We start from the raw sequence: 14490 nt of genomic DNA, 5'->3' as shown, positions 1-14490 counted from the left end.
AAACCGTGGGCGAAAACTGCCTGCATTGAGAAAGGGAGGCAGGACTCCTTGCCCCCATTACTTTCCTCATGTCTTGAGCCATCTAGTTGGTGGTGGTGGTGTGATCATAATGTAACTTGTCTCTGATGTATCATTGTGGGATGTATTGTTAATGTTTGAAGTGTAAAGGGAATGTCTTGTGTTTTTTTTTTTTTAAAAAAAAGAAACATCGGGTAAAGTTATTCAGGTATGTATACTCCACATTTTAGAGAAGTTACATTTAATACCTGTTTACGCTTTGAGAGCACAGATAATATGCATTATTGGTGACACTGATGAAGGAAGAAGCTGCACAGCACCACAGACATCAAGAAGAAGATAAACACATTGTCATTAAACACTTAAGAGACCCAGGAAACCTCTCAGATAGCCCATACCCCAAATAATTTTCAGTTCAATGAGTGAAATACACAACAACACAAACAGCAGTATTGAACTAAAAGCTGAACATTGTTTCAACTATTCACAAAAATTGTTCCAGATTCCTTGCCCTGCAATTAACTTTAGATACACTTCCTATTCAAATTTCCAGACATAGAATTCATTGAACTTTTTTCCATCGGCTATTTAACCATGTTCCCATTACAGGTGGGACGGGGAATTGTTAGAAGATCTTCATTTGAAGTAAATCAATGGCTACAAATGTATCCAGTGTACTCGAAACAGTGCCTGTATGTTACCTATGTTGCTTAGAGTACGCTGCAGAACTTTTGCCACGAAATATTTACACATCACTCACCCAGTGATTATCTCTCCAAATGTGATGGCCATATTTTTCAGAGAGCTGAAGAAAGGATTTAGTGGCCATTGATTCTCTTTGGACAAAGAGGGGAACACTTGCATACAATTGTAATTCCATAAGTGACCACAGACATATTCCCATAAAGGATCTGATTATCTTGTCTCACAGTGAAATTAATGTATTGACAGTTAAGGTGATTACTTGTGAAATAATATACAGTTCCATTACTATTTTTCCATGACTGGTTTTCATTTGACTGCCCCTCATAATATAATTACAGCTATCAAATGCCCTACTATGGCCAGTAAAGTTATTATGTCCACAAGTAGCCAGATATAGCAGATGATCAGAACCCAGGAGAGAAATGGGTGAAGTCACAAGGTGGAAGTGCCACTTGTGGAAGACAACATACCACCAAGTGGTGGTCAAGCTAAACATGGCTGACTGACAGTGGACAAGACACAGACTAGGACAAGCCCAAAGCAGTCAGTGCAATAAGATGCGAAACAGAAACATTTGCCACAGTGATGAAAACAGGCCAGGAGAAGAGAGAGAGAAACAATCCAGATCATGATCAGAGAGAACCACCAATTGCAAGGTGAAGTTGTTACCTAACACTTTGACAGTTTACTAGGTAGCCCTGTTTATTTCGGCTATATCTTCACAGTACTACAGTCAGTTTTGTACTAATGTCTCGTTCTTGGTTACTGAGTAACATTACTGGCTGGCTTATTCATGTTGAGAGACAGGTTTTAACATCCCACCAGTTAGTGAGTAGTTAAGGTAATCACAGGTATTTAAACCATATCTTGCCTTTGGTGTTCCTCGATTACTGCATACATGAGCTACAATATGCTTGGTCAGTAAATACAGGATACCATAATGGATTTCACTACAGTGATGTAGGCCACAACTGAAGTAAAGTAAGTATGTAGATTTATTCACTTCAAAACCTGTATCTTCTGAGCTCATAATCAATCTTTGGGACACTTACTAAAGCCACATATCATTCTGCCTTTTGCAATATTAAATCAAATACTCCACATATGGCTGATAAAACCTACACTTCTCCAAATGACAACATGAGCTTGCAGGGTCATAAAGTGGTGTGGAGATTTTGAAAATACTTCTGGCAGGAAGGTCCCATAATCAATGGAATCAGGTGCTCTAAAACACTTCAGATGTTGACAGTGGCATATGGTGAGTCTGCTCTAAATAAAAGAAAAAATGTTTAAAGTGGTACAAGATCTTCCAAAATGGTTGAAAAGATGCCAATAATGAACCTCACTCTGGACGCCCCAGCATATCAACAACAGATGATAACGTCGAAGCTGTGCAGTTTTGTCAGATGTTTTGGGCATGAGATGTGTGTCAGTGAAGTTTGTTCCAGAAGTTGTCAATTTTGATCAGAACTCTCACATGAACATCGCTTAGCAGCTTTGGAATGACGTCTATGATGATCCTGATTTGCTCAAAAGGTCATAACTGGTGCTGAAATATGGGTTATGATGTCAAAACCAAACCTCAGTCATCCCAATGGAAGCATCCCGGAGAGCCAAGACCGAAAAAAGCACGACAAGTTTGATCCAATGTCAGAGTTTTGCTCACCCCCTTCTTTTTTTTTCCAATTACCATGACATTGTATGACCTTGAGGCAAACATTCATGATGCACAGTCAATAAGAAGTGTTACTTTGACATTATACACTGTTCGCAAGAATTAAAAATGTGTGAAATTGTGGAGAAACAATTCGTGGTTTTCATCACGACAATGCACCTGCTCATTCATTGTTGCTTGTGAGAGAATCTTGGCCAAAAACAACATGACAGTCATGCCTCAGCCACTATATTCACTGGATTTGGTCCCCTGTGACTTTTTCCTGTTCCTAAAACCCCAGAGACCTACTAAAGGATGAAGATTTTCAATTAATGGGAAAATAAAAATTGAATCACTGGAAGTACTCAAGGCTGTACCAAAAAGTGCCTATGAGAAGTGCTTCAAGGATTGGAAGAAGCATTGGCACAAGTGTATTGTATCTGAGGGGGATTATTTTGAAGGGGACAACATTATATTTTTATGAAAAAATATTTATTTATTCATCAATATTAAAGTTACCTTGTTTTTTGACACACCATGAAGAGAGATAGGACTGTTCCCATAGACCACCAAATGCTGCAAGAGTGGGGACAAGTCAAGCAACTCCAGCTGCAACTGCACATACATCATCTGATCCATCAAAGAAATTATGGCACCCCTGTGTCCACCTGGAGTCAGATGTCCTAGTGATAAATGTGAAGTGTCAGAAGCAACTAAGCAATTTCTGTATGAAGGGGTTGCCCAGATGGTCAGCTGACTGCAGTGCGTGTATAGTGTCCTGGTTCACTCGTGGGTTGGGATGAGAGCTGGTTGCATGGCTCAAACACACTGAGTGGAGATGTCCCTCTTTGTCAGTGTGTTTGCAGGACACCCAGCAACCCAAGAGTGAACAGAAAAACACTCGAAGCACAATGAGAATGGCCCCCATTATATCAACAAGGGGCAAACAGAGGAATGGATGTGTAGATGTCTCAACCAATGATGAGGCAATGTTGCTACAACTTGGAGGTTGTCTTAAGCCTGCAAACTGAGTATGAAATGCGTGGTGGCATGTTAACCACTGCAGCTTGTGGCCTTACCATGAGTTGTTCCAAATTGCTCTGGCTCCCAATGGACAAGTGTGTAATGCGCAAGATGTCTTCCAGTGACGAGTTATCCAGTTGGTCCAGATGGTACCCAATCTGGGTCTCTACACAGGGACACAATGACATCAGAAAGTGATGAATCTATGTACAAACATGTGCAGCCTTTGTTGGTGCAAGTGAAATCACTTCTGTGGCTAAGACCTTGAAAGTCTATGACCCAAGAGCAGTATGATGGTCCAGGTTATGTATGGTATTGGCGAAACCCAAGCCTAGTGGCAGCTACATTATTTTTCTGAGAATAGTAATCAGTCAGCAGGATGCATATCTCCTGAAAAGAAAAAGTGAGAGAGGTGCCAGTTTTTGGAGAAGAAGAAATGTGTTTGGTGACACCCATGACAGAAGAAACAACTGCTGTAAGGAATTGTCTGTGACTTGAAGCACCTTTGAATGTTGCTTCAGTTGAGGCAAGTGTGTGTCCCTATCCTTAGTAGCATCACTGATAGGTGGAACCAATGGAGGACATACGGAAGTGCCAACTACAAGGTACACTGAGGCCCGGAGCAATGTGGCATCGTGCACTCGGAGTTCGTACACATGAAACTGAAATCCTAGAGGGAAACAAAGAGATGATTACAGTAAGCAGATTCAGAAGGATGTAAGTTGCTGTAGTTACTTGGAGATGAAAAGGCTTGCACAGGATAGAGTAGCATAGAGAGCTTCAACAAACCAGTCTACGAACTGAAGACCAGAACACAAACGTTACCCAAAACTACATCTTTTTGTGATGTGTCTGGATGAATACTTCACTGTTATTTGCCACTAAACAGAACAGACACTATCCCTAAGTTGTAGGAGGAAATATGCTAGTCTATAGATGAGTGGATAATGCTACTATTGCCTTGCATGATTCTGAAATGATGCCATATTCTTTGAGACTTAATCAATTCAATAAAACAGTGTGTCTCACCAATAACATAAAATAAGATTATTATTTTTTGTTTGTTCTTAAATATATTTGAGTATGTATGTATGTTGTTGACCGAACATATGATCTGTTGTAACCAGCTAAATTTGTTCATCAAATTAGATTCATTGTCTTTTATAAACTTAATCTTCTTGATTTACAGGAAACAATTAGTATCACAGTTCATAAATAAAATAACCACTCCTTGTGAAGAATATTGTTACCAAGAAATATAACTTCTTTATTTTATTTTGCTTTTAGTTTACACTTCTGCATTCACTCATATGAATAAAAAAAAAGTCCTGGGAAGTGCATAAAGCATTCTTCTTGAGGCATGTAGTTCAACAAGTGAAACAAGAACTTTTAGCTTATTCTTCTCTGAACTTAAAACATTTTAACAAAATGAAGAGCTAGGATAAGAAAGGTCCTTCACATTCTATCATGAAGTTAATGAAGTGTGAAAATTATTGTGGCATTTAAGCTCACAATTAAATTAAAAATTATTGTGTACACTCCCAGTAGAATGATTCCTTTTATATCAAGTGGCCATTTGTTTGGAAACTCTTGTTCATAAATATGTAAACTGTTATTCTGCCTCTCAATTCATCAGTTTTGATAGTATTAATGGAAAGCTGTCCTTCCATTAAGTTTAAACAATACTCACATTAACACTGTTTTCTGGAACCAATTCAGGATAATCAAATTCTTTACATGTTGTCATGGGGAATCTGGAACTAAGTGCAAGTTATGAGAACAGTGTCATATGGCCACTCATGAAATTTACTTGTATAGCTGAACTGCCTGTCTCAGCAATGTATGTTCCTATTTATACAAATATATAATGTGCTAGTGAATTCAAATAGCCCCAGGACCTTTCAGAAATCATAAATCCATATATATTATAAAAGTGTGTGTGTGTGTGTGTGTGTGTGTGTGTGTGTGTGTGTGTGTGTGTTTGTTAGTAAGATCCGTGTATCAAGCTTGGGATGTGGAAAACAGTCAGATGACAATTGCTGTGGGGGGAAGAACCACCTACCTACAAAAGGGGTGGGGATGTATTGTGGGCTATGTTTCTTTTTCACCCCCATCAATTCCCAGGCTTTATTCATCCAGTATTTGAGAATTGGAGGACTTAGCCAGTTGCAACAAACTTTTAGGAAATTTTTTTTCTCACTGGCAGCCCCTACAAATTGATGAAAGGAAAAATGTTTATCTCTTATTATTCTGTTGTTCATGCTGTAAAGGTTCCACAAGAGGGATGATGATATAATTTGGCACTTAGATTCAGTGGTATACATGTGTTCTGTTCATAAAATGTGTCATGAATAAAATTAGCAGTAAATAAGTAGTAAATTATATCATTGTATGACACACAGTTCACGAGATATGGCTTCATAAACATTAAGCTCAAGGCCAGACAGTGTTTGGTATGGGTGTGGTCCCACAGCTATAAATACATACCTGGGCAATTCCAGGTTTATCTGCTAGTAATAAACAACTCTAGGAAGCAGGAACCAAATTGGTGGCTTGCACGCATTCAACCAGCAAGTATAGTAATAACAACATTACAGATGACACACATCGTGACACATTATCCCTTATTTGCTAAACAATGAATTAATGTGTCTGAGTGAACAATACCTTCTTAGATCTGGATCATGTCAGTGGTCCTTCAGATGGTGACACTGCTGTATCTCATATTGTCACATTGTCATGCCCTTATGGATGTGGCAACATTCAAATAAGAATACTTCTATTCATGAATTGTGATTATTTAGCAGGTCTTCATGTTCCTTGCATCCAGATTCACTATCATTAATCCATGCCTCAGGACAATGACAGGAAATCATGCAAAGGATATGAATGCCATTGTGCTTTTCTCTTGACGTCATACTTGACTTCATAGGTGATGCCATGACAACTAACAGTGTTTGTTTTGGGCTAACATACTGCTTTAGTTATTTTTTATAAATGCCTGACTTTCTCCACAGCTGTAAAAGTCCATACTATGTTATGTTGTTACTAAGAAATCAGTTTTTTGCTCTATATGGATACCAGCTGTCTTGCTTCTGCAGTTAAACTTTAAATAGAAATCAAGTATCCATGATACCATCACCTTCTGGGCATGTCTTCTAGATAGAATTTTGAATGTTTGACTCACGCTGAAGATGGCTGTATGATAGTGACTGAATTAAAACTATTATACCCAATTAATATGCCATGGAACAGACTGACATTAAATATAAAGTGTACTACTTTCCCGTGATGTATGCAAATGCCACAACAGATTGTTATCAAATAAAGAAACTGGGATATGATACTATTTACTTAGAAAGCACATCTTCCAATGTATTTTTAATAAAATATTTCACTTGACCAGTCATCAGTGGGTGGCAGGTACTTGTCATCTAGTCTTGACAGGATCCCTTCCCCATGTGGAGAGAACATTACACATGGTGCACCATGCTTAAAAAATTGTCTTCTACAAGAAACCTGGTAATTAGTGCTTTTGCTGTTAGCACATTCTTGGTGACAGCATATTAGGTGATGTAAAGAGTATGCACTATTATATATTTATTCCCATTTGTTGAATGGAGAAACCTACCCAATAGGTCATTTTCAGTCTGGTGAAATGAAGCAACTGCTGGCAGAATTGGTATCAAGTTTTCTTTTAAATAACAGAGAAAATGCTTCCTTTGTAGACATTTTGTACAGTGGCTTTCATAGTGTCCGACAGATCAGTAGACATCTAGCCAATAATACCCACTTCTGAAATTATCGAGGGTCTCCACAAGTCCTAAATGATCGTATGACTGAGCAACATGCAAATACTTTAGTATGGCTGGCAATAAATGAGCTAGGATGATAAGCAGCCATTTGCATCCCATTTTGTCATAATTCAGTGTGCATTCAACATTCCATTTATTAATATGAACTGTCAATGCTGGATCTTCGATTTGCTCAGGCCCAATGTTTGTCTTTTGTAGAGGAAGAGTATAGCACTGATGATATCTCAATCACTGCTTCATTAACAGTTGGCAGTATGCTACTGTGATGTTATATCCCTGAAACTCATGCACCCACTTTGAAAGATCCATCAATTTGCAGTCTTGTTAGTCAACAGGTGCAATGCACTTATCTAAAACTCCATCCAAATAGATCTTGGAGGCCGGACAGTACCAACAGACTGGTGTGTCATCCTCAACTGTTAGGTTTTGCTGGGTGCAGATATGGAGGGGCATGTGGTAAGAACACCTCTCCCCCCAGCCATTGTCAGTTTTCTTGATGAAAGCCAATGTTTCTCAATAAAGTAGATCCCCTGTTTGATGTCTCAAGGGCTGAGTGCACGCTGCTTGCCAACAGCACTTAGCAGGCCTGGACAGTCACCCATCCAAGTACTAGCTAAATCCGACAGTGAGTAACTTTGATGATATGACAGGAACTGGTTTTACCACTGCGGCAAGGCTATTGTTTTATTTTTTATCTAACTTTTTTAAAGTGGAGAATAATTCTTCTTGGATTTGGGGATTACTATAAAGTTCGAAGCATGGCAGCTTACAACTCCAGAACATGGGAATAATTTGCGGCCTTTTCCAATCACTTACCTCCTTCCAACAGCAATTTATTGTAGGTTGTTGGAGTAAGTTGTTTCTCACAGTCTGTTTAGAATTGTGCAGGTGCATCATCAGATATAATTGCCTTTCTATTATTGAATGATTTCACTTTATTTGCCATTTTGTGACCTCTTGTCATGAAATTTCTGGCTGGAAACTTGAAATTCACCAGTTCAAATCCTGCCTCCTGCATCACTCAAAATTCATGAGATTTGTAGGTACTGGGACTTAGAACAAATTCCAGTATTCTATATGTATTTAACATTTTGTATATGTGTATTTAGGAGCACATGCTGTCAAAACAGGCAGTTCAGCTCTGTGTATATTTCCATGTTATCAGGGTGACATATTATTTCTTGTTGAGCGCCCTGCTCTTGTAACTGGTACTAGATTCTGGATTCTATATGAGAAAGACCTGAGAAGACAGTGTGATTCAGGTATCTGTATTACCAAGGTTCCATTAAGAATACACAGTAGCATTTTCCACCCAAATACAAAGAGTATATTCCTTCTGTGGTTTTGATTATGAAGGGACCAATATATACAAAAGCACTGGTGATGCGTTCATGTTACGCACATAATAGTATGTTTGGGAGATGCTGGACAGGATCAGATGATGCAGGATCAACAGTGGTTTAAAAACAATGAGGAGAGTCTCAAGAGCTGGAACAAATTTCACACAGAAATTCAGAAAATATTTAGTGGCAAGCAGCAACAAGTCTGCAAAAATAAATAACTAACTGACGCCAGTGGCAGGTGGAGATGAAGCAATTATGTAAACTGTCTTGAAACTGTCACATCCTGTAAAAATGGAGAACTGGGAAGTGTTGCTTTAAGGATGTCACAACACGAGACTTCATCAAGTGGCGCCAGTACAGTGAGGCAATGCACCAGAAAAGGAAAATAATGTATGGCATTTGATAACTTCAAAATTTTGTACCAAAGATAGTCATGGAAGAGCATTAGGAGCAGGAGGAGAGCTCACATTGCTAGTAAAGCAGTCAGTAAACGAAGGGATACAATGTCTGTTAACTCAAATCAAGGTGTCAATAAAATTCTTCTGGGGTAGAGACCGCATTGTCATTTATAAAATTCCAACGTTTCGGCGTCTGTTGCAAGACGCACTCATTCAGCAGTTAGCAACACACCCTGAGGAAGGCAAGTGTGGGTACATATATACTATGGAAGAGTGTTGTGATTGAATGTGAGGATGAGGAGGAAGGGTACTAGGAGTTCATTTTATTGGCATTTGCATTGCGTCTTGTTATTGGCGGAAATAGGCGTTTTCCATTGGAGTTTCCTTTACTGCCTGCCATTGGTGGAAATCGGCGAATAGGAGACTTAGCGGCGACTGCAGCGTAGCGTTGTTTACTAACTACCTAGTATCGACTAGGCCGCGTCAGCGCTCTGTGTACCATCCTCCGCTGTGGCCTACCGCACGCCTGTTGCTTTGCGCGAGCTGTCCTTCCGCAAAGCTGTCACAGCAGGCAGCCAAGACGCTGGAAGTCTGTACCCGTCTTCTCTGTTCATATTATCGGGTCGCTTGGCTATTTCTATAGCCTCTCTAATCTTCCTCCTCAAACTAAACGGCTGTTTCGCCAGTACTCGGGCCTCTCGAAATACGATGTTCATCCTGCATTGCTCATGATGTTCTGACACCGCTGATTTGCTACATTGTTTGAGGCGGATATATCTCTCATGTTCATTTAGCCTCGTGCTTATTGGACGCCCAGTCTCACCTACATACACCAGTCAACATTCACACTCGATTTCATAAACTCCGGCGGCATGAAACTTGTCAATTGTATCTTTTGTCGAGCCCAGAATGTCTTTTATTTTGTTGTTGCTACGAAAAATCGGCTTAATACCTGCCCGGCGGAGAATTTTGCCCAGATGTTCAGTAACACCTTGTACATACGGTAGCACGGCGGTGTTCTGTGCTTCGTTTTGTATTTCCCTGTTGCCCTCCTCCTTCGGCGCCATGGTTTTGCGTATCAGCCTCATGTCGTAGCCATTAGCTCCAAAAATGGTCCTGAGGTTCTGCAGTTCAGCTTGCAGGTTGTATTCATCGCTGATCCTGTAGGCTCTCTTAGTTAAAGTTCGCAGGGCCGAATTCTTTTGCATAAGATGGTGGTGGGAGGATGCATGCAGGTACCTGTCCGTGTTGGTGGGCTTCCTGTAAACTCTGTGTCCAAGCTTCCCGTCTGGCTTACGATAAACTTCTACGTCGAGAAAAGGCAATACCCCGTTCTTTTCAATCTCCATGGTAAAATGAATTTTGCTGTGCTGCTGGTTAAGATGTTCGTGGAAGTTCTGAAGCTCCTCTTCTCCGTGTGGCCAGATAACAAAGGTGTCATCCACGTATCGTAGCCAGCATTCCGGGCGTAATGGCGCGGACAGGAGAGCTGTTTCTTCGAATGCTGGCATAAAAATGTCTGCTGCAGCTGGCGAAAGAGGGGAATCCATAGCAACACCGTTCGTCTGCTCGTAAAAATCCTCTTTCCACCTAAAATAGGTGGTCGTCAAACAGTGGCGCACTGTAGATTACGATAAGAGGATCGAGGATCTTTTGAAGGAACCCATTTACCATATACTTAAGGGGGATCCGATGGTCAAGATAGTCAAATCGACGCAAGTGCTGCTGAAGCAAACCAGGATGAATTTTGACACGACCCGTAGACTCATTCCACAGGTGCCACAGGCACCAAGAATATATGGGGTACCAAAGATCCACAAAGAAGCCTTCCCTTTACGGCCGATAGTGAGTAGTATCAACTCGCCGACCTACAAATTAGCGAAAGAATTGGCTCCGAAGCTTAGACGTTTAGTGAGACATACAGATGCATACGTCAAGGACTCCACCCATTTTATAGCACTTTTGAAAGAGAAGCATGTCTCTAAGATGTTCATGGTGTCCGTCACAGGTACATTCGTGAACAAAGATTTCACGTCAAAACTGACCATCAAATCCGTATCAGAGGAACGCATGGCACCTGACGTTAGCGAGCTAGTGCGCCACTGTTTGACGACCACCTATTTTAGGTGGAAAGGGGGTTTTTATGAGCAGACGGACAGTGTTGCTATGGGTTCCCCTCTTTCGCCAGCTACAGCAGACATTTTTATGCCAGCATTCGAAGAAACAGCACTCCTGTCCGCGCCATTACGCCCGGAATGCTGGCTACGATACGTGGATGACACCTTTGTTATCTGGCCACACGGAGAAGAGGAGCTTCAGAACTTCCACGAACATCTTAACCAGCAGCACAGCAAAATTCATTTTACCATGGAGATTGAAAAGAACGGGGTATTGCCTTTTCTCGACGTAGAAGTTTATCGTAAGCCAGACGGGAAGCTTGGACACAGAGTTTACAGGAAGCCCACCAACACGGACAGGTACCTGCATGCATCCTCCCACCACCATCTTATGCAAAAGAATTCGGCCCTGCGAACTTTAACTAAGAGAGCCTACAGGATCAGCGATGAATACAACCTGCAAGCTGAACTGCAGAACCTCAGGACCATTTTTGGAGCTAATGGCTACGACATGAGGCTGATACGCAAAACCATGGCGCCGAAGGAGGAGGGCAACAGGGAAATACAGAACGAAGCACAGAACACCGCCGTGCTACCGTATGTACAAGGGCGCCGTGCTACCGTATGTACAAGGGGTTACTAAACGTCTGGGCAAAATTCTCCGTCGGGCAGGTATTAAGCCGATTTTTCGTAGCAACAACAAAATAAGACATTCTGGGCTCGACAAAAGATACAATTGATAAGTTTCATGCCGCCGGAGTTTATGAGATCGAGTGTGAATGTGGACTGGTGTATGTAGGTGAGACTGGGCGTCCAATAAGCACGAGGCTAAATGAACATGAGATATATCCGACTCAAACAATATAGCAAATCAGCGGTGTCAGAACATCATGAGCAGTGCAGGATGAACATCGTATTTCGAGAGGCCCGAGTACTGGCGAAACAGCCGTTTAGTTTAAGGAGGAAGATTAGAGAGGCTATAGAAATAGCAAGTGACCCGATAATATGAACAGAGAAGACGGGTACAGACTTCCAGTGTCTTGGCTGCCTGCTGTGACAGCTTTGCGGAAGGACAGCTCGCGCAAAGCAACAGGCGTGCGGTAGGCCACAGCGGAGGATGGTACACAGAGCGCTGACGCGGCCTAGTCGATACTAGGCAGTTAGTAAACAACGCTACGCTGCAGTCGCCGCTAAGTCTCCTATTCGCCGATTTCCACCAATGGCAGGCAGTAAAGGAAACTCCAATGGAAAACGCCTATTTCCGCCAATAACAAGACGCAATGCAAACGCCAATAAAATGAACTCCTAGTACCCTTCCTCCTCATCCTCACATCCAATCACAACACTCTTCCATAGTATATATGTACCCACAATTGCGCTCATTCAGCAGTTAGCAACACACCCTGAGGAAGGCGCCTTGCAACAGACGCCGAAACGTTGGAATTTTATAAATGACAATGTGGTCTCTAACCCAGAAGAATTTTATTGACATTGACAATGGCTGCGGAAGCCTACGGTTACATTCAAATCAAGGTGGCTGAAAGAAATTGCACTGGGAGGTTGAACCCGGATATTTGGAGTTAGAATCACTAGTACAACAAATGGTTCATTGATTGTTGACACCAGTGTCCATAAGGCAGGCAACACTGAAGAATGGAGTCAGAAACACTGTCTGTTGGGCATTCAAACTCGCAATAGTAGAGGCTGTATCTGTGCTGTCAAGAACACAGAAGTTGTGCTGTAAATATGAGACAACATTCAGAGACACATTTGACAACTCTAGGATGATGCATTATGTTTTCACTGTGGAAACGAGCCTATTGTATTCTACCATAAAGAAAGAAGTGTGTTTGGCAGCTATTACATTGCAAGACATTAAACAACAGGGAAATTCTAGCCACACTAAGAACTGCAGATGACTGCAGCCCACCTACACAATAAAGCCATTGCCTTACACTGTTAGGTCATTCTCCACATGCTACAGTTGTTGCCCGTTGTTATTGCAAGTTACTAGATGCTCTCTCAGGTTCAAACTTAGGGCAACTAAATGAGGGGATCAGGTATGGAGGTAATGTTGCCACAGATAAAAATCCTCCGTAGATGAGTGTCATCAAGATATCAGGAAACTGCATCAGCATCGATATCAATGACCAACCTGTCCAGGCAATTTGGTATGTCATTTAGTGTGATCCCTGAATGCTTGTCACCACCTGTAGAAAACTGAGTTACAGATGAGAAATATGTTCAACCTTCAGGATTTTATATCATGAGAACAACTACATTAATGATGGAATTTGGCCCTTTATCAGGATGCAGCAGTAATACTATGTTACATCTTTAAGAAGTCCCATCCAAGTAATCAGTCATAGACCGTGGAAGATTAGAGCTCTAGATTCACGAAGCTACTACATTAAAAGTTCACACAACACTTGCTCATGGCAACTGCCTACTGTTGAAGCTACACATATGACGCCATTGTCAATGACCAGAGTTCTAGTCACTCTGGACACTGTTGTACTGTAATACTTTAGTATGGTACAGAAGAGTACTCACTCTCACAAATGAACATATATACCAGTTATGATGATGACCTTCACCAGTGGATGAGGAGAGCTCTGGGTCATAAACTGCCATACATATACTTATCTCTAAAGGTATGTGCATATGGATAGCTGAACCCCTCCAGCAGATTAGCATGATTTTCCAACCATGGTACTGAGCTGATCTACCATTAGCAATCACCTACTGGAGGAATCTCTTGGCCACACCAGAATGTATTAGTGTCTGAAAAGTAAACAGCATCATAGTGTGTCGGCCATGCTGTATTCACATCTCGAAAGGAGACGAGGTAGACCAGAAACACAATGTGGCACAGCACATCAACTCTAGGAGTCATCTTCCCATTAACTGGTGCTCATGTAACTTGCTTCCAGCTGAAGAACAGATAATATACAGGGGAATAGAGAGGACAATGCAAGATGAGAGCATTCAACTATCAGAGTATTATTGGTCTTCCTCTGTGATCCTTATGCAAAAGAAAGATGTGCAATTGGAATCCTTGTAACAATTATTGATAGCTGAAAAAAATCACCAAAAAGAATGTGTATTATTTTCCATAAATTATGACACCTAATATAATCTAAAGTGAGGAAAACATTTTTCCACAAACGACTGCCTACTGGCAGATCAAGGCTGATGAGGTTGACCAGGGAGACACTTCCACCATAACAGCTCTCTATTAGTTCAAAATTATACTGTTTGGTTTGTGCAATGTTCTAGCCTCCTTTGAACCCATTATAGATTACCTTCTTTGAAATCATAAATGGATGACATATTTTTGCTACCTGACTTTTTCTCTGACTCATTTAAGAACATGTAAGGCACCTGACAACACTTCTAATGTGTGTCCATGATGCT

At 41.1% G+C, this 14490-nt stretch overlaps 1 protein-coding gene across 1 annotated transcript in view; it reads left to right on the top strand.

Annotated features, from left to right (window-relative positions):
* LOC126281581 (modular serine protease-like) overlaps nucleotides 1-14490 on the top strand; it is a 192287-nt gene that overhangs the window by 104504 nt on the left and 73293 nt on the right. The gene's annotated exons all lie outside the window — the stretch shown is intronic.

This window comes from Schistocerca gregaria, chromosome 7 (genome assembly GCF_023897955.1).
Source record: "Schistocerca gregaria isolate iqSchGreg1 chromosome 7, iqSchGreg1.2, whole genome shotgun sequence".
NCBI classification, from domain to species: Eukaryota; Metazoa; Arthropoda; class Insecta; order Orthoptera; family Acrididae; genus Schistocerca; species Schistocerca gregaria.
The sequence above is the reverse complement of the archived record's forward strand: the minus strand, read 5'-3'. Positions and strand labels throughout refer to the sequence as shown.